Raw genomic sequence first — 21,791 nt, 5'->3', positions numbered from 1 at the left:
TTAAGTGCTGGCTGCAGAGAGACAGCAGCAGCAGAAAGGGCAGTAACATCTAAACCTTAATAAGTGGAGACTGTAACCTCGTAAGGTCTCCAAGTCTGTTCCTTTTCAGGTCAACTAATACTGCAAACTGACCTCAGGATAATGAGACTACAAGTAACTAATTCCGCAACCTGTAAAAAATCCATCTCTTTCAGAGAATTCTGGAAACCACTTTTGACATGTGACTCCAGTTTTGAACTGAAGAGTGAAGATGTCTTTTCCATCAGGCCTGCGATACAAGTTTGTCAGAAAATGCAATCACACGAATTATAAACTCTTCTTTTGCACTATTCTCTACAACAGTACTATTCTTGAGTGTTTTTGTGTGTACTTGTGTGAATGTGTGCTATAGCATCGGATTTTGGGGTAAGTGCTGAAATAATAATCATTTTTCATTATGTAAACCCACAAAATACTTGCTGCTGATTACGCTCCCTCTCATTCTCACTGATTACAAATGTTAAGTTCTCAACCACAAGCAACCTGATTCATTCTCCTTGTTCTGACCAGCTTCACTTCTGATGCCAGGTGCAAAGACTGCTTTAGAGTAAAAGTTAATCTCAGGTGGTTTCAATTTTGCTGACCAGAAGGGTTAGCCCATTTCATAGAATCATACAGGACAGAAGAGGTCCTTTAGCCCATCAAGCCTGCACGGACAAAAAAACCCTAATCTGATTTACACTAATACCACTTCCCAGCACTTAGTCCATAGCCTTGAATGTTATGTCATTTCAAGTGCTTACCCAACTATTATTTAAAGATTGTGAGGTTTCCTGCTTCAACTACCCTCCCAGGCAGTGCATTCCGGATTCCCACCACCCCTCTGGATGAAAATATATTTCCACAAATCTCCTTTAAACCTCCTGCATTTCGCCTTAAAATTCTGACTCCTTGTTATTGACCCTTCAATTAAGGGAAACAACTGCCTTCTTAACTCCTCCATTAACCTGTCCATATCCCTCAGAATATTATACATCTCAATCAGGCTGCCTCTCAGCTGTCTCTGCTCCAAAGAAAACATCCTGAGATTATCCAACTTCTCCTTACAGCTAAAATGCTCCATCCAGACAAATTCTGGTGAATCTCCTCTGCAGCCTCTCGAGTGCAATCACATCCTTCCTATAGTGTGGTGACCAGAATTGAACGCAGTAATCCAGCAGTGGCCTAACCAAAGTTCTGTACAGCTCCAAAATAACCTCCTTGTTCTTATAATCTATCCCATGACTGATGAAGGCAAGTGCCCCAAATGCCTTCTTTTGAGTACCCAATTCTTTTTTTCCAAATAAGGAGCAATTTAGCAAGGCAAATCCACCTACCCTTACATCTTTTTGGGTCGTGGGGGTGAGACCCAAGCTGACATGGGGAGAATGTGCAAACTCTACATGGACAATGGCCAGGGTGCGCGATCGAACCCGGGTCCTCAGCACCGTGAGGCAGCAGTGCTAACCACTGCGCCGCCCTCCATATGCCTTCTTACCTACTCCATTAACCTGTCCTGCTGCCTCCAGGGATCTGTGGACAAACTCTCCAAGATCCCTCTTTTCCTCTGAGCTTCCTCGTGCGCTGCCATTTATTGTCCTCCCTTCATGTGTCTCTGCCGTTTTCTGTTTTTATTTAATCCATCTAACTTCATTTCTACAGACTCTACATTACACTTTGAATGGTATCTGCCTCAGCAAATTTGGTTGTATTATATGTGAGATATACGGCACCGAAATAGGCCACTCAACCCAAACAGTCCATGCTCCACTTGAGAGCCTTCTACCATCTTTGCTTACCTAAGTTTACCATCATAAGCATCTATTCCTTCTCCCACATGTTTTCCAGCTTCCCCTTAAATGCTTCTAAATTATTCACTTCAACCACTCTGTGGTAGCGAGTGCCATATTTTCACCACTCTTTAGGTATGGCTGGATCTTCTGAATTCCTTCTTGCATTTTTCAATGACCGTCTTGTACTGATGGCCTCTAATTATGCACTTTCTCACAAGAAAGTGTTTCTCTGTATCCACTTTATCAAAACCTTGGTGATATCACCAAAGAGCAAAATTGGGCCAAAATATTTTAATATTAAAGTAATTATGATCAAAGTCAAATGTGTGTTGCTCTGCACATCTCAAACATTGATAAATTTTATTGCATGGTACATGTGCTCATTTGTCATGTTTGTTAATGCATTTTTAAAAAATCACTTTGCAAGCTTCAAATTCTCTTTCAACCACGGGAAAACTTGCACATGAATGGAAGGTTCAAACTTGACTTACTTCTCTCATGAATTTATTTTCATTTATAGCAGAAAGGTCATTTTGTGCTAAAGTTTTAATAATAATAACCTTTATTAGTGTCACAAGTAGGCTTACATTACCATTGCAATGAAGTTACTGTGAAAAGCCCCTAGTCGCAACACTCCGGCACCTGTTTGGGTACATTGAGGGAGAATTCAGAATGTCCAATTCACGTAACAGCATGTCTTTCAGGACTTGTGGGAGTAGCACAGTAGCATAGTGATTAGCACTATGGTTTTACAGCGCCAGGGTCCCAGGTTCGATTCCCGCTTGGGTCACTGTCTGTGTGGAGTCTGCACATTCTTCCCGTGTCTGTGTGGGTTTCCTCCGGGTACTCCGGTTTCCTCCCACAGTCCAAAGATGTGCAGGTTAGGTGGATTGGCCTGCTAAATTACCCTTAGGTTATATGGGATTGCTGGGTTTTGGGGATAGGGTGGAGGTATTTGCTTAAGTAGGGTGCTCTTTTCAAGAGCCGGTGCAGATGCGATGGGCCGAATGGCCTCCTTCTGCACTGTAAATTCTATGATTCTATGAAACCGGAGCACCTGGAGGAAACCCATGCAGACGCAGGAAGAACGTGCAGACTCAACACAAACAGTGACCCAAGCAGGAATTGATCCTGGGACCCTGGTGCTGTGAAGCAACAGTGCGAACCACTGTTGCTCACATTTGTAGTGGACATTTCCAGATTCAAGTTTGTGTACAACGGAAATTGTACTTGTTTTGTTAACACAGCAGAATTCTACACCATTGTAAGGTATTTTACCTGCTTAAGACCTGTGGAAACACATCTCCTTTGCTTGGTAAGTTATTCTGAATTTGGAATATCTGCATTCAAACTGATCTGTAGCCTGTTCCAAGGTATTTTTAAGGGAAACTCTTGATTCTATTCAGACAGATGCAAATGGAATTTTGTCCTTCATTGCTAGAGGGATGGAGTTTAAGACTAGGGAGGTTATGTTGCAATTGTATAAGGTGTTAGTGCGGCCACACCTGGAGTACTGTGTTCAGTTTTGGTCTCCTTACTTGAGAAAGGACGTACTGGCGCTGGAGGGTGTGCAGAGGAGATTCACTAGGTTAATCCCAGAGCTGAAGGGGTTGGATTATGAGGAGAGGTTGAGTAGACTGGGACTGTACTCGTTGGAATTTAGAAGGATGAGGGGGGATCTTATAGAAATATTTAAAATTATGAAGGGAATAGATAGGATAGATGCGGGCAGGTTGTTTCCACTGGCGGGTGACAGCAGAACTAGGGGACATAACCTCAAAATAAGGGGAAGTAGATTTAGGACTGAGTTTAGGAGGAACTTCTTCACCCAAAGGGTTGTGAATCTATGGAATTCCTTGCCCAGTGAAGCAGTTGAGGCTCCTTCATTACATGTTTTTAAGGTAAAGATAGATAGTTTTTTGAAGAATAAAGGGATTAAGGGTTATGGTGTTCGGGCCGGAAAGTGGAGCCGAGTCCACAAAAGATCAGCCATGATCTAATTGAATGGCGGAGCAGGCTCGAGGGGCCAGATGGCCTACTCCTGCTCCTAGTTCTTATGTTATGTTCTAATTGTGTCTATGCCAGGAATCAACATATATTCCTGTAATGTATCTGAATATTGACATTTGTGATTAATGTAGAAATTCAGATATATTGCATTCTAAGTATTTGGAGAAGTAAGGGCTAAAGGCCTGGGTTAGAGTGTGTTTGACTGCTGAAATCATGTTTTGAAAGATTCTTAGGTTGAAAGACAACAATGCTTTTGGGAAATAGAGTTGCAACGAACCATCATAAAAAACATGGGCAAATGCAATTTTGTTTTGATTAAGCAGATTCCCTGGGGAGTTAACTTGTTTCCAGCTTGGTGAGATTATGTCACTGCTAGGTGGACCTGAGGCATCGGGGGCGCGATTCTCCCAAACAGGGGGAAATCGTAAGGCTGGCGTCAAAAACGGGCGGGTTTGGTCCCCGGTCGGGGCTAGCATGCCGCGGCCGTGAACTCCAGCATCGCGGGCTTAACGAATTTCGTTAAGCCCGCTTGCCAGAGTTTGCGACGGCTGACGCGTCACTTGACGTCAGCCGCGCATGCGCGGATTGGAAGACTCCAACCCGCGCATGCGCGGATGACGTCATCGCGCATTTGCGCGAAACCCGCGCATGCGCGGGCCGGGATGCCCCTTAGCCGCCCCGCAAATTGATACAGCGGGGCAGCGGAAGGACAAAGAGTGCGCGGGAATCGGACCCGCTGCCCGCGATCGGTGCCCACCGATCGCGGGCCCATGGCACCCTTGGCACGGCCGTGGTACTGCCGTGCCAATCGGTGCCATGGTTGCCAAGATCGGGACTTTACAGCCGTTTTTACGAACGGCCAGACCAGGTGTGTTTGCCGTTCGTAAAAACGGCCGTAAAGGGCTTGGACTTCGGCCCATCGGCCAGCTGAGAATCGCTGCTCGCCGTAAAAAAACGGCGGCAGCGATTCGTGTCGGGAGTCGGGCGTGGGGGGGGGGGGAGAATAGCGGGAGGGCGTCAAACTAGCGTGGCCGTAAAAATTTATGACCCCCGCTATTCTCCGCACCGTCGTGAGTGCGGAGAATTGCGCCCCAGATCTTTGTGAGAACGCATTTTCAGTTTAGATCTGTTCTAGATCAAGATGGACCACAAGTCAGGTTTTGTCTCTGCGATTTTGTTAAAAAGAGATTAACAGTCTTTAAAGCAGTGCATACTTGTCAGAAGACAAGGGGGAGCTGAAACAAGTCCAGTTGAAACAGCTTTTGAAGACACTCAGCCAGAATTTCTGACAGGCATCAGATCTTTTCTGTAAAGCAGTATCAAAACATCTCTTTCTCAAATAATATCTCTGTAAAGCAGTTATTCCTCTGGGTCATTGGAATTTAAGGTGGATTGAGAGCCGAGATGGTTTATTTTAGTTTATCTCCACATCATGGTTTATTTTCTTGTTGTTTAACTGGGAAGAAAGATATAAATTGAAGCAATCACTTCTGGGACGCAGAGCAGCATGGTGGCACAATGGTTAGCATTGCTGCCTCACAGTGTCAGAGACCTGGGTTTGATCCCGGCCTTGGGTGACTGTGTGGAGTTTGCTTTTACTCCCAGTGTCTGTGTGGGTTTCCTCCGGGTGCTCCATTTCCTCCCACAATCCAAAGATATGTACGTTAGGTGGATTGGCCATGCTACATTGTCCCTTGGTGTCCAGAGATGTGCAGGTTAAGTGGGGTTACAGGAAAATGGCAGGGAGTGGGCGTCGGTAGGGTGCTCTTTCAGAGGGTTGGTGCAGACTTGATGGGCCGAGTGGTCTCCTTTTGTGCATTAGTAATTCTATTCTATTCTATGGCATCCTGTCCTCACCGTCTTACAAAATTAAAATAGAATATTGGGTCTCTATCCAGTAACCTTGCTACTGTTGGGAGCTGGCCTGGGCTCATAATACATTTCAAGACATGACAATGAAATCTGCTCCATTGACAAATTAAAATGTTAATTTAATTACTGTAATTGGCCATTGGTGTTGGAAAGGCCTTTGGACACAGAATAAAAATGCTTGGGGGAGGGATTTTCCCGTCAGCGGGATCTTCTGGTCCCGTTACCACTGAATTTCCGCCAACGGGAATCGCATTGACAGCAGTAGGACCACCGGGAAACACGCCCGCAGGGCGTTTGGAAAATCCCCCCCCCCCCACGTGATTTCAACTGTGCTGCCCAAATTTAATTCTTCTCACTGTGCACCTTTCTACAGTTATTTGTTTGTTTCTTTTACTAATTGCACATGGAGTGTTGGTTTTTGCACTCATTTGAATCCGAGACGCGACACAGCAGCAATTTTGGCAGCTGCATGGTTTGCGACTTATTATTGCCCAAGTATTGCACAGTATTTCAGCCACAAATTAATAGAATCCGGATTGCAGCTGTTTTCTTGCAGGGCGCTTATGTTCTTATGAACTAGTATGCTCAATCGCCAGTGATGTATTTCTTCTGATAATTGGGACACTTGTTCACTTTAAACTTTAACAAAGTTTAACAGAAGACAAGAACAGAAAGTAACCGCACCAGGCTGTTAAAACTTTCAACATTACCCTATGGGTTTTCCTACTGCATTTTATATTCCCTAACTGAATCTGAAGCGGCCTATTTTAAAATTAAATCACTAATTACATTTCAACAAAACATGCATCTTTAATTGCATTTGGATAGCCGACAACCTGTGTGACTGTTGAAATGAGAATGAAATGAGGATTACTGTAGATCATAGGGATGACGCATTCTGGCAATGAGTTTAGTTCAGCCATTACACAAGCGGGAATCATCCGATTGAAGTATTTTTTGGTACCGTAGAACATTGTTATAAATGATAATGTCTGAATTTATTCTTCTGTAAAATAATAAAATAATTGTTTCTTTTAAAAAACTATAAAAGCCTTATCTTCAGTCATTCTGAGCTGTACACATGACAAATTGGGTTAAATGCACTTCATGTTTGTGCAAATTGAGTTTTCCATCAGCATTTTCAACGCATTTTGTTGCCCACATTAGTCAGTATTGGGGAACAATATAGACAGCAGGTGGATAGTGCACAGATTTCTTTCGCCCAATTCTCCATTTGCTGCCATACAATACTCTAATTGATCTAAATCACCATTCATTGTTTGATCGACAACATTGTGATGGCCTATTGCAGGCTTTTTCAAACTGGGTCGGTCGCAAGCAGGTGTAAAAAGGGTCACGGCGCACCTTGAAATTAACATAAGTATCCTGACTACTGGGTAAGGTCAGCAGGATGGCAAACAGAAAGAGTGCCAGGAAAATGGCTTTTGTGAGGGGAGATCCGGGAGAATGCATTGCCCAGGAGTGAGAAGCAGAGTGGACTGGCCGACTGACAAGACGTCCCATCAACAAGCCAGACAGTTAGCTGTAACTTAGAACCATCACACGGACAAGACTGAAGCAAGTAAAGGGACATCTGATCATCAGCAATCAATCCGATTCGTCACTGAACTGAACTGAAGTCTTTCAATCAACAAACCATAAATTGAGTAGCTTTTCAGGATTAGCCCCCATTTCTGTAGAGAAGCTAGCACAGACCCCCAACCTTCAAGCCCTCCACATATACACACACCCGCTTTCGTTCATCTCATTGGAAGGAGCTTTTGGGAAGCCAAACAGCAATTTAGAGAGTATACGCATCCATTCATGAAAATATGTTCAGGGACAATAGGGTTTGGAGAAAACTATGTTCTTTCTTTCTGGGTCTGGGTGTCAATCCTCACCTGCTGTAAAACTCACTGCATTTACCGGAATAAATCTGGCACAGAACCTTTTCACAACAGCTACCGAAGGAAAATCCTTGGAACTTGCGGAAACCGCTGCCTTTTTCTGCACTTCCTTACTTTCAGTTTAATTCACAGTAATGTTTTGGATTCATCTTTCCCAACAAGTTATTAGCATAGTTCATCTTCTCCTGCAAGATTATCTTTAAAATTAATGGCTATTAAATCTAAATTTTTGTAGTCTTTCCTCTGTTTCAGTCGTGGCTCAGTAGGTAACACACTTGTATACACATCAGACAGACGGCTGTTGGTTCATTTGCACATCTAGGCTAACACTTCAGTGTAGTACTGCAGGGGTCCTACCTTGTTAGAAATGCTGCTTTCCAAATACCATGTTAAATGGAGGCTCCGCCTCTCATGTGGTTGTAAAGATCCCATGGGGCGATATTGAATAAGAGCAGGGAGTTCTCCCTGATGTACTAACTAACATTTATCCCTCAATCAACATCACAAAAAGATGATTTTCAGGTCTTTATCACATAGCTGTTTGTGGAAGTTTGCTGTGCATAAATTGGCATTACAGCAGTGACTGTATTTAATTGCCTGCAAACTAGATTTTACTCATATAGTCGTGAAGGTGCTCGCAAAATGCAAATCTTGCTTTTTCCATAATTCAAACATGAACATCAACTTCGTGGCTCCTCTCTGCACTTTGAATATATCTCTCTGCTTTCATAGAGCCATTGAGTTTTACAGCACAGAAAGAGGCCCTTCGGCCCATTGTGTCTGTGGCAGCCACAAGTGGGCCACAAAGGACAGTCAGTTGGCAAAAGTGGGTCCAGGGAAAAAAAAGTTTGAAAAACATTCTCGCTCACCAGGAAACCCAGCATGGGCAGGATGGGAGAATTCACTATTGGGTGACTGCAGCAGAGTGCTATTAAGGACTTTCAGGAAAATATAACAAAACTGTACAGTATATGTGAAAAACACAGTTACAGCAGAAGAAAAAAATATATTACTTAGAAGATCCGTCACCTAACAGAAAAGGTTATAAATAATGAAGGATGATTTATTGCCCAATATGCTAATTCTTCCATTCGTTCCTTAAAGTTAATCACAGCTAACATTTGCACAGCTGAGACCTTGATCTTCTCCCCCGCTTCTTCACGAGGACAACAAACTTCCACCTCTGCTTCTGGGTTTCCATGGTAACCTTCCTGTGCCCCCAATATCCAGAAACTATGACATTTCCAAAAAACCTTTTCATTTTCAGAAGACTAGTACGCCCATTCCTTAATAATGGTAATGATTATTGATTTGTGTAGACTTTTAATTTCAGGTGTCTCTGCACAAAATGGCGATTGTCTCATTAAAGATAATGTTTTAAAATGGCTTATTTTATAATAATCTTTATTGTCACAAGTAGGCTTATATTAACATTGCAATGAAGTTACTGTGAAAAGCCCCTAGTCACCACATTCCAGCGCCTGTTCAGGTACACAGAGGGAGAATTCAGAATGTCCAAATTACCTAACAGCATGTCTTTCGGGGCTTGTGGGAGAAAACCGGAGCACCCGGAGGAAACCCACGCAGACACGGGGAGAACGTGCAGACTCCACACAGACAGTGACCCAAGCCAGAATCAAACCTGGGACCCTACAGCTGTGAAGCAACAGTGCTACCCACTGTACTCCTGCATGAAAGTGATTTGATTAATTGAGTCTGGAGATGCGACTGTACCTTACAAAGTGCCACACTGCTTCCCGAGTCACCAGCTTTATACTGATTAAGGAAAAGATCCAGATTACTTAGATTGTTTTCCAATAACTTTCAGTACGTGCTAATTTGGATCAAAAGGCAAGAGAACATGCATAATCTATGCCAAGCTCCACAAAAACTCCCAGGCTTCCAAAACTGGGCCTTGAGCTTTTTAAAAATAATGTGTGTTAGCTGCTTACAATGGTCATACCTCCCCAGGGTGCGTGCTCTTCTCGTGGTACACATTTTGTGCGACCACTAAAGCTAGTACAAACCTTCATTGTGGAGGAGCAGCATTCCACCAGAACATCACCATTGATTTTAATGGGGCTATGATAATTAATATCTGGTTGTATTTTACCACATCTCAGGAGATTATGACATTGTGTAAGTAAATGTACATGTCACTCAACATGTTTTAAATCCATTCTTGGCAGGAAGCATTATTACCTCTTTGACCAAGCTTTTGGTCATCCAACCTTATATCTCCTTATAAGGTTCGGTGTCAAATTTTGTTTTAGAATACTGTGAAGTATCTTGGGACATATTCAAGTGTAGTCATTTATTGTCCATCATTAATTGTAGTGGTTTGATGCAACTGAGTGATCAGTCCAGAGGGCAATTAAAGGTCAACCAGTTTGGTGTTGGATTGAAGTCATATATCAATTAGACCCATCAAAGTAAGCCTTTTATGATGAACATTACCAGGTGGATTTTATGACTCTATAACAGCTTCATGAACACATTTACTAATGCCAATTGTTTATTTAGATGCGTTTTAAATAAAACTAAAATTCTCAAATATCTGCTGTGGGACCTGAACTCACATTTCTTGAACTGGGATTGCTGGTCAAGTGACATAACCACTTCACGAGCATACTCCGTTTCTTGGAATTTAGAGCCTAGAATAGTACCTCACACATAAGATGTGTCACTGCTATAGTGCCTGTTCAGGAAATAGTATGGGAAAGCGTACTTCATCTCCTGTTTTTCCCCAATATTCACACATTTGTTGAGGCCGGATTTTGATTGAGCTAGGGAGACTTTGTGGACCTTTAAAAATGGCAGTTGAGACCCAATCCTGGGATTCCCAACCCCATTCCCAGGATTTCTGATTTTCACCAAGGCTTTTTAAGGGTTTGTGCTGGTTCGGGCAGCAAGCCCGCACCCTGCATTCATGACCTAGCAGATTCCATTATGGGGATAAATGTGTCCTAGTCCTCTGCAATCTTCGTGGAATCAGGCTTCAGTAAAGCAATGTTTTTCCTGCAGCATAGGTGTTTCAATATTATAATTGATGCCTGGGATCTCAGCCAAGAATGCATAATGAAGCTTAGCCGAGAGTCCACAAATCCATTAGACTATCAAAATACCCAAGTTCCAGCAAAAACATTGCTTTATTGACTGCTCTTGCTCTTTGATGTATACTATCAATTGCACAATGTTTATTTACACAAGATCACGTGGTTTCAAGGGCTTGCTGTTTCTGCTATTGACACTTTGAAGGGTCTGAATGTTCGATACTTGCATGGAGCTGCAGCAAAAAGGAGTTGTTTGAGGAAGTGGAAAGTTGTGAATGAATCACTATTGTTTAAAAGGTTTCTTTCCCACATATCCTATTGTCACCAGATGGTTGATTGGTTCTATACAGTATCCGGTGGGTTAATAGGCTTGGAATTGTCACAGCTTGGCATGGAGGGCATTAGGGGCCATCAGGGTTGGTTGGTGGGTATAGCTTAGCATGGTGGCATGAGGTAGCATGGATAGGGAATGGAAAGTATGTGGGTAATGAGGGGGCTCAAGGGGCAAGGACTTGATCAGCTGATTTTATTATAACTGGGACAAAGTCCCACAGCATCAATGTAGGCAATTTAAACAACCTGCCTCTGCACCCACCTGCCCTTCAGCTGCCTCGGAATTCCCCCCTCCCCCAAGTTGTTTGTCCCAACTACAGCCTACACCTCCTCTACTGGAATGAAAATCACTTATTTCTGGCATTTTTTCCTAAGGTAGGAGAACTTAATCAGGAGATTTCCCAACTCCCGCTAACCGCCTCGAGGATAAAAACAGTGTCCATTTTAGGAGGAGGTTAGACTAAAAGAAGCTCTACTAAGAATCAAGTTTAAGACCTGATCTTAAGTTCAATGCTTAAACTGAAAGGCTTCTCCGTGTTACATGCATAACTAATCCCAGTACCTGCAGCGGACTTGATTATTAGTAATGATTAAATGTTCTGCTTCCCTTGAGATCTATTAACCCATTGCATAGTTCTAAATTAATTTAAAATCACTGCCTCAAGGCACTTATAATTATACAACTGTCAAACTGATCTGAACTTTTTAAATGAGCACAGAGAAAAGCTGGAATAAAACTATTTAAAATTGCAGTGTCTTGGGGACTATATACTCCAGTGATTACTTAGGAACTTTGCTTTACACTGCAAGGCATCATTTGATTTATGCACTAGCCCGTAAAGATACCTAGCCATCAACACTGCTCAGGCTGTTAGCACATATTCATCAGCTGTCACTGAGCTCACCAATAAGTTATTTACATTTTATATTAAACTTTTTATTTGCTCCACTGTATATTGTGCTTGGCTGTTTCTTTTCTGTGAATGCTAATCACTATCTGAAGATGTCAATCCCCTTTCTCTGTACTTGGCTATAAAGCCAGGTTAAGCCACTGGAATTCCAGGCCCCGACCAAACAGACCATTGGAAGGGTGACACCAAAATTAAATCACAAATGCCAAGATGTTGCAATATTGGACTCATATCAGCACCATGTTTAAAGGTCTTGTAAAATCTTTTTCTGGGTGACTAAAATTAACTTTAACATATCACCAACGCCGGTGTACCACTGTGTGCGCGTTCTATTTCTTCCTTATTTAGTATTAATGCAAACGTCAACTCATATAATCACTGCAGTGCAGAAGGAGGCAATTCGTCCCATCGAGTCGGCACCAACCCTCTGAAAGAACACCCCACCTAGGGTCAGGCCCTCACCCTATCTCCGTAACCCAACTCAACCTTTTGAACACTAAGGGACAATTTAACATGGACTATCAAACCTGCACATCTTTGGACTGTTCAATGTTTTCACAAAATATCATCTGTTTTGAGGTGCTGTGTGTGTTGGTGTTTTCTCCCCAATCTTTTCATTTTTGGCCTTCTCCAGCAGCACTTTGTGCAGGCCCATTGCATTTTAAATACAGGTGTACCTTACTGGCTCAGCCCTGTAGGTAGAATTTAATAACAACTTTGCTTCTTTAGTTTACTCTCATCATTGGGAAGATCAATACTTTTTCCATCGTTGGTATCAATTTGAGAGACTTCTTTTCTGTCATTTATCAGTTTCTCTGTTGTTTGCTTCATTCAGACGTCAACTTTACCAGGTCATTAACTTCCTGTTCTACTTGATTTAACTTTTCTGCCACACTTCTCTCATCTACCAACGGAGCTACAAATGATTTCAGCTTTGTCAGGTCATCTTCAAAGATTCATTCACTTTTGGCCAATGTAAGAATTCTGACAAGTCCAATTTTTTCAACTGGATGTTCACTTCTTTCAAATCATTGACCAAGTCATTTACTAAACAGGATATCAGAGAGGATGTGAAGCATGAAAGAGTTGATTGAAATGACTGATTCAATGATGGGGAAAAAAAAGAAATTCCTACATATAATTTTGTTTGGCTGAAGGATGAGAAAATGCTAACACCCAGGAGAGTACATCTCAGCACCATGATGGAGGAACTCGTTTAGGCCTTTGAAATTGTTTTTCAGCACTCTTCATTACCTGGTGTGTTGGAGGACTGGCAAGTAGCCAATGTACTACCGATTTATTAAAACATAGACAGGGTGGATCTGGGTACATACTGACCAGTTAGCTCATAATTTGTGGTCAGGGAAATTATTAGAGTGTTCAATTAATGGTAAAGTTATTAACTGATTGAAAATGGAGAAGAAGAGAAAATTGAAGTAAACAACATCGTTTTAAAAGGGACAACTCTGCTACATAGAATTTGTGCATCTCTTTGAGAGGCTAACAGACATGATAGGTGGGAGAAATGTTGTATGCATGGACTTTAGAAAAGCCTAAAGAGTACCACACAAGAGGTTAGGCTAACATATGAAATTAAAGGAGGGTATCAAATGGGAGAGTAGGGGCCAAATTTTCATCTGGGCTTGCCTACTTTGAAGGGCTTGCAAAATGTAACACCCACATTATGTGTAGCTTTACAAGGGATTTTCATTTTTTCCTCACAGGTCAGGTTCACAGTGTATTTTGCGAGTGCATGAGGAGTGTGGGTGTGAAGGCTGGCTGGTTATAATGCCCGCCCTGGTACTCCCAACACAGCCCAGTACAATACATCTTTTACAGACACCATAAAGATCACCTCTCATCCTCCACCCCCACCTCCGTTTCATCTATCATTTCCTGATGCCACCCCTTGCCGCTTCAGATTCCCCCAATCTACCTCGCACTTCCCTCACAAGTGCTACTCATACCACATTACCCCATGAAGACAGTAGAAGAGGTTACCTCAGACATGGTGCAAGAGTATTTTGTGTGTTAGTGCAAAATGCTGATTTTGGCAGTGGGTTAGCCCTGCTGCCTCACGGCGCTGAAGTCCTAGGTTCGATCCCAGCCCTGGGTCACTTCCTTGTGGAGTTTGCACATTCTCCCCTTGTTTGCGTGGGTTTCACCCCCACAACCCAAAGCTGTGCAGAGTAGGTGGATTGGCCATGCTAAATTGCCCCTTAATTGGAAAAAATGAATTGGGTACTCTAAATTTTAAACACAAATGCGATTTTAGCAAATTCCACTGGATCTGGCAACCACAAAATTGACTGGTAGTAGATACTGTTTTCTCCGAATGGTGTTTCTGCTGGCAGTGAAGCTTTCAATGATCAAAGCTGATGACATCCTGCTCTGGGGTTGCACTGTAGCTAAACATGTTGAGCATCTTCGTTGTGTCCTAAACAAAGTCAGGGATCTCAATTTGAAGCTCAGCCATTCAAAGTACCAATTCAGGGTCAATCCGGTGCACTATGTGGGCCATCTGCTGACAGATGGTGATGTAAAACCTGATCAAGAGAAGACTTATGCCACTTGGACCTTCTGTGTGATAAGCACGCTTTACAACGTTTCTTGGGTATGACAAACTACCTCTCAAAATTCATTTCTTGCTAAAATGAAATCAGACAACTTTGTCAACTCCTACATCAGGATGTCGAATGGTGTTGGCAAGAACACCACACAGTGTCGTTCAATACACTCAGATGATCGCTGGCATCTCCACCAGTTGTACAATACTACAATGTCTGAGCTCTTGTCCTAATCTCAGCACATGATCACAGCATGTATACAAAATGGTAGACCAATAACTTTTGCCTTGATAGCACTCCTTGACATAGAAATCTGGGTTGCGCAAATCAAAAAAGAACTCCTTGCCCTGGTTTTAGCATGTCAAACATTCCACAACTTTAATCTATGGTCATCCGGCAACTGACCATCAACTGCTCATAACCTCCTGAAGAAGCCGCTTCACACTGCATCTGCATATCTACAACGCATGATGTTAAAGCTGCAATGCTACAATATCAATGTGGTATACACGCATGGCAAGGAACTTTACCAGCCTATGCTCTCTCCAGAGCCTTGTTGCACCGGATTACTCAGATCGACCACTTTTCCCGGACCTCAGGCCCCACATGCCTCTCTCAACACAGATGCCGTTTGAGTCCTGCATGGCAAGTCTTCACACCACATGAATGATGCGCCTTGCATGCCCACGATAAGTCCCACCTGCACCTATTGGTATCTATACAGGTTCTGGATGCTTGAGCAGGCCCAACATGCTGATATCAGGACTTCTTCATGTTTTAAACTGTCGACTCACCAAACTCATTCTGTCCGTTTTACTTTTGCCATTCCCCCAACTTATCCTGAAAGAAGGGGGAGGAATACATACAATGGGCACACAACGGGATCTGCACGAGTTGCAAGAGCCAAGCTGGAGTTCTATTGGTCAAATGAACACAAACGCACACAGCAGGCTGTGCACCAACTGCAAGAGTCAAATTGATGTTTCAATTGTTCAACAGACTGCTGTACGCTTTGGCAAATTTGTTGTTCTGCAGTTGTGCATAGTTATATGCATACACTGTTGCAACTCACACTGCCTGGAGCCCAAACTAAATGGGGAGGATGTCCACCGAGGTCGTCATGTGACTATGCGACGACACGGCCACGTGGCACAGTACGGCGGTGGGAACGTGGCAGGATTATCTGGGACCTTGAGCAGATTAGGTATGCTAATGAGAGTTTGTATGATTAGTTAACAAATCTCCCGTTTCGTGAAAGTCCCTCAAGCAGCTATTGATTTAACAGACATTGCAGAGCTACAGAACATATATCCACTTCAAAACAGAGGTCAGGAGTGTAGAGGAAAATTGGATTCTTCCAAAAAGAATGTATAGCCAATTGTGTACCGAAACCCGCCTCCAGGCTCAGACAAAAATCTGGCCTGAGGATTTAAATACAGTTTTCTGAAAGCAGCTGGAAGTGAGTCGTGATGCTGCACAAGGTTCACTTCTGTTCAATGTGCACATCAAAAATTTGGTTATGGTCCTAAAGGAAGTGAAATTCGCATTTTCAAAATAGAAGATATAGTTACTTCCTTAGAAAACCAAAAGACACTGCAAGGGACACTGATGAAATGGGAGAGTGGCAGATTGAATTTAATATCAGTAAGTGAGGTAATGGGTATTTTGGTAAAAATGACAGCAGCAATTATACTTTGAATAAAAATAAGCTTGATGCTGTGAAAGAGCAGAGGGATTTGGATATATCATTGAACATTAAAGGCAGCACCTCAGGTTGCTAAGGCTGGAAAAGCAGCTAATGAAATTCTAGGTTTTATCACGATGTTTGGAATATAGAACTCAGGAAGCAATGATGAGCTTACATAAGACCTTAGGATGACCTAGTGGTATTGTGCATGTATGTTTTAGACAAAATGAATGACTGTGAGAAATTACAAATAAAAAGATGTGAAAAATTGGGGCATTTTCATTGGAGCAATATAGAATACAAGGCAATGTGACCAAAGTGTTTCATATTATAAAGGATGACAGAAGGTTGGAAGAAGGTGAACATTTTCAGTAGTTCAGTGGTGTAAAACTCTACACACAAGATAATGTGCAATTGATTAAGAATAAAGAAAAGTCTTCTGTACAAGTGTTGTATGGCTGTAGAATTATTTTCTAGCATAACTAGTGGAGAGGAAAACTATGTCAACATTCAAGACTGATGGATTGGGGGGGGGGGGGGGAGGAAGCTGGGGAAATAATGGGTAAATATGATTGATTAAGATTATTTAGTAATGGAGTGGGGCGTCCAACATGCATTGGTTCAACCAACTGACTTGTTTCCAATGCTAAAAATACATTACTTATAATTCATATGTTTTGGAATATAACTTTTAGTTTTATGAAATAAAGTTTTAATTGTAGATAAATGGGGGCATCTGATTGTTAAACTGATAAGCAACCTTGAAGTAAATTAAATTTAAACAAGCTTGGAGTGAATTAATTGTTAGAAGCTAACCTATGTTTATCTTACAGGCCTTCAGTAGAGTTACAAAAGCAGAAAACAACAGGGAATTTTCTATCTTAGCATCATGGAGTCAGAAGGCTTGCCTTTATGTCAATAAAAAACTTAAATTATGCATCTAGTTCCCAAATCAAAAGAAAAAAACTTGTCTGTGAACAAAGCCAGAATTTCTGGGTCATATAACTCCAATAGCAATATAAAGGATTCATTATTGAATCATTACAGAATCAAAAAGTATCATGGATGGCAAAATTATTTTAAAATATTTCTGTTTGAGGGCATCCAAGCGATTGCCACACGTCATGGAGATGGGATGTGAGAGTGGAACATTTATTTGCCTAATTTATCTGTCTATGTTTTCTGACAGAAGAAGGCAGTTCTTTTCTGTTGTGATTTTGTGAGAGAAAAGCAACTGAAAAATTTACTCTAGCTCGCAGCTAGTAGAAGAAATCTGCAGTGGTCCTCACAGAGCCTTCTGGAAGGAAGCAGTCAGCTTGATAGTTAGCATAGAAAGAGCTGTGGGCACAGATTGGGAAAAACAGTTCATGAATGTCCAAAACTTGGACAGGAAGCCAAAAACTCCACAGTCACGAGATCTTTAAAGAAGATTGGAGGATCCCTTAGCCAAAAACGAATGAAAGGATCCCCATGTAATTAGTACTTTGAGGAATAGCTGGGATACCAAGGAGAATTCAAATAAATTCTGAAGAGCTGTGGCATACTTTTTGGATTGGTCTTCAAGATTTCATAAGATAAGGAAACCTTTGGGGATAAGTAAAAAGTAGAACTGAGTGTACAGCTTTAAGTCTTTATAAGTCTTAATGTTACGTTGATAATGCTTGCTTTGTTTAATTTTTTATAAATACACAATAAAGTTTGTTTTTGTTAAAAACATGAAATCTTGTGTCACAGTTCTGCAGTTAATTGTTGGGTGCTCAGATTTCTTCCTCAAATGTTAATGGTCTCGAAAGGGATCTTAACAATATGTTGTGACTTCTCTATTTTTATTTACAGTTTTGTTTTAAAAATTGAACAAATCATTTTACATAATACATTATCATTCTCTTTTACTGTTGACCTAATTTGCACAATAGAAAAAAAGATGCCACTGGTGTAAGTGACTGAATAAATTTAAGGCCTGATATAGTTTCTCAGAAAGTAAACAAGAACATCTTTACCTAACCCAGAGGTTAAAAAAAAATCTAGCTTCTTATTTATAATCAGTAGAAGGTGAATGAGGAGGCAAAGCGTGACAAATCTATGCTAGAACTGAAGAGCCAAAACTCAAAGTAATAGGAAATTTTAAATAATTTTATTTTACAGAAGATAATTTTGGAGGGGGAGTCGCGGAGAGAGGTGGTTTGTTGTTGCTCATTATCGAGATAGATCTTTCTATTGCTCTGACAAACCAGACTAACAATTCACCTCAGATTAACACAGTACATGTTAGCTGTGTGCTGCACCTGTATTTTTGCTCCACTGATCAATATTTCACTATTAGAAGAGAACCAAATGAAACGATAAATGATCACAAGCTGAGAGATTGCCTTGTCTATCACCTGATGAATTCAGGTCATAAACCAGATGTATTTCATTTAGATTTTCCTTTAAAGCTGGCACTCCCTTATGCTGTTTGTTGTTGGAGTGTGTAAGTAGCTAAAGTTATGATTTGACATCTTATAGCCTAAATTCAGTAAGTGCCCTGGTCAATTATCATTTCATCTAAGTTTTCCTTTCGTGATATTCAAAACGCATCAAGGAGGAACCAAATATCAAAAAAGATTAAGGTGGGGGGAGGGGGTGGGGTGGTGGTGGAAATTGCGCCCCGACCCCCCCGACCCTAAACTTGGAAAATTATCCTTCACAGCATCAGAGACCATCTGAGTCCCTAGAAATTCCACATCCATCTCTTACTGCAATAATTATATTTCTGTCATAATTCAATTGATTGAATATTAACTATAGGTGCAGATCAAGTCAATCTCCATCACGGCATTCCCTTTGCAATTAATTGCTTTACATATCATGTGTGGGACCATCAGGTTTCAATTTGGTACGGTAATTTGGTTAGGTAATTTGGACATTACGAATTCTCTCTCAGTGTTCACGAGCATGTGGCAACTAAGGGCGTTTCACAGTAACTTCATTGCAGAGTTAATGAAAGCCTACTTGTGAACAATAAAGATTGTAAAAATATTTTTTTCTCTCGCAGAACTGAATTGTGGAATTATCCAAAGTACCAATAAAATCTAATGCAACATAAAGGAGTCACTCCAAAGCATGGGTTGTTACTCTAGGCCTTTATTCAGGCTTATTTTCAGTTGAATGTTCTCTCTCGGCCTGCTTTTTTAAAAAAAAATCTTTATTGTCACAATTAGGCTTACATTAACACTGCCATAAAGTTATTGTGAAATTCCCCTAGTCGCCACACTCCAGCGTCTGTTCGGGTACGCAGAGGGAGAATTCAGAATGTCCAAATTGCCTAACAGCACTTCTTTCGGGACTTGTGGGAGGAAACTGGAGCACCCGGAAGAAACCCACACAGACATGGGCAGAACGTGTAGACTCCATACAGACAGTGACCTAAGCCGGGAATGGAATTGAACCTGGGACCCTGGCGCTGTGAAGGAGCAGTGCTAACTGCTGTGCTAGCTGCTTAGGGAGGGACGTATTCATCACATTTTTTACATTTTGAAGGTTGGAATGCATCAAATTCACTTACATTTTCTTTAAAACATAAGAAATAGAAGCATGAATATATCATTTGGCTCATCGGGCCTGGCTGATACCACCTGCCAATTTATATACATTTTCACAAGTAAAATCGGTAGACTATTTAAATTGTTTACCGCCTTGCAGTAATAGCCCTTTGTCCTATCTTTACCTTCAGCTTCTAAACACTGAATTCTTTCATCATCCCTCACTATACCATCAATGGTTCCTACAGATCTACTCTATTTTCCTGCCCACCATCAATTTTTCTCATAACTAATCTCCACCTGGCTCTGAAGGAGAGCAATCTTGGACTCAAAACGTTAACCCTGTTTCTCTCTCCACAGATGCTGCCAGACCTGCTGAGTCTTTCCAGAAGTTTCTATTTTTATTATTATTGCTGTCTCCTGGCTCTGATGATTTCCCACTCTAATACTGGTGCCTCAGAACACTGAACAATTGTTTCATCTGGCTATCTTTCTCCCAAGAAGTAGCTTTAACAGAACCAGGCCTTGCCCTGTGAATCCGTGCCCAGCTCCCACCGTCATCACTCCCCTACCCCCAACAATCTTCTCCCCTGCCAAGATGCTGACTAAGTTGCAGTACAGTTTTGCTCATGCCCAAGTAGCCATATGCCAACTCAATTGTGAGGACCAGAACAGCTCCGCCCACTCCTACTTTGATATCCACATACAAAATGATAGAGATAGTGAACAGAGGAGCATTTTCTATCAATGCTCAGGAACCCACACCGCTGAAGAATTAGCAACATCATATTTACTGTTAATCTACTGTGAGCTGCTTCCTGGTTTTCTCTGGATGATCAGAATGATGAAACCGTGGCATTTGAAACATTAAGATCCCGCAGGCTTCCCTTTCTCATTTTAGAAAGATACATGAATAATCTGTCAATATCTCGGTTCTTCACAGAAATCATATCCTCACAATAAAGTGGATTTTACTCTTATGTTCATCTCCATACTTTTCAATTCTTCCCAACAAGTTTTGCAATATGTTTCTTAGATCAAATTGTCCTGTTCAAGGTTTCCATTTCTACAGAAGGACAGCACAAATTTTAAAAATGTGTCAGGAGCCGATCGCCATAGCCCTTTCCAAAAGTACAAGGATATGTCATTGTATGAGCACTTTGTCGGCACATGTGCCAGGCCTGACATAATTTAAACTAGGTTGAACATTTAGAGGCTGGTTTCTTTGTATTCCAGAACTATTCTTCATATGACACAAAAATAAAACTTTTCAAGGATTTTATGGTACAAATGGGCCACCTATTTGAGAGCAATGTCGTGATTTATTTTTCCAAAGCCAAAGGTTTGATGAAGTGTTATGGGATAGGCATTTTCAGAACCCCAAAGTGTATCATGGAGTTCAACCAACCGCCCCTTTAATGGATTGTTAGCTTTTGAAGCACACGGCTTGTTCCCCAGGTGTGGTACTACAATTATGGACACGTGGGTTTTTAAACACAAAGCAATGTTTATTCCATGAATTCAACTTAACCTTCTTAAATAAACATTGGATCCCTTAACACCCCTTCAAAGATAACCCCGAAAATAATACAACACTAAATAATCCCTCAAAATGTTCCTTCAAACCTCCAAAAGACTTAACACCTTTAAACAGAAACACATCAGGTTAAAGACATTACTATTATGAGAGATATTCTTTCCTGGCAAAGATCACAGCAGATCCAGCTTACTGAAAACACAGACACACCCAAGCTCTTTTCTCAAAACTGGCTTTCTCCTTTCAAAACAGCTCACAGCAAACCAGCCAGGCACTTTTCAGCTGCTTTCTCAAAACTGAAACTAAACACTGCAAAATGGCTGAGCTAAAAACCCAGCACTACCTCGGCCCATCACTTCAGTAATATGAGCTGCTTCATTTCTTAAAGGTACATTGCTTAAACATCCATTTCTTAAAGGTACTCTCCCAAGACAGAAGCATGACTGTCTTTCAATCTTTTCAGTCTTTAAGATTTATAGAAAAGGTCATCATGTATTAAATGCAACTACAAAGTAGTATTGACGTTATGTAACATTATGTTATGGGGTCACAAGAACATGAATTCCGCAGCTTTCAGTTTGA

General features: G+C 41.5%; 1 protein-coding gene across 4 annotated transcripts in view; it reads right to left on the bottom strand.

Moving 5' to 3' along the window:
- clcn2c (chloride channel 2c) overlaps positions 1-21,791 on the bottom strand; it is a 677,449-nt gene that overhangs the window by 263,036 nt on the left and 392,622 nt on the right. The window lies entirely within an intron of this gene.

Source organism: Scyliorhinus canicula, chromosome 13, assembly GCF_902713615.1.
Source record: "Scyliorhinus canicula chromosome 13, sScyCan1.1, whole genome shotgun sequence".
Classification (NCBI taxonomy): Eukaryota; Metazoa; Chordata; class Chondrichthyes; order Carcharhiniformes; family Scyliorhinidae; genus Scyliorhinus; species Scyliorhinus canicula.
The sequence above is the reverse complement of the archived record's forward strand: the minus strand, read 5'-3'. Positions and strand labels throughout refer to the sequence as shown.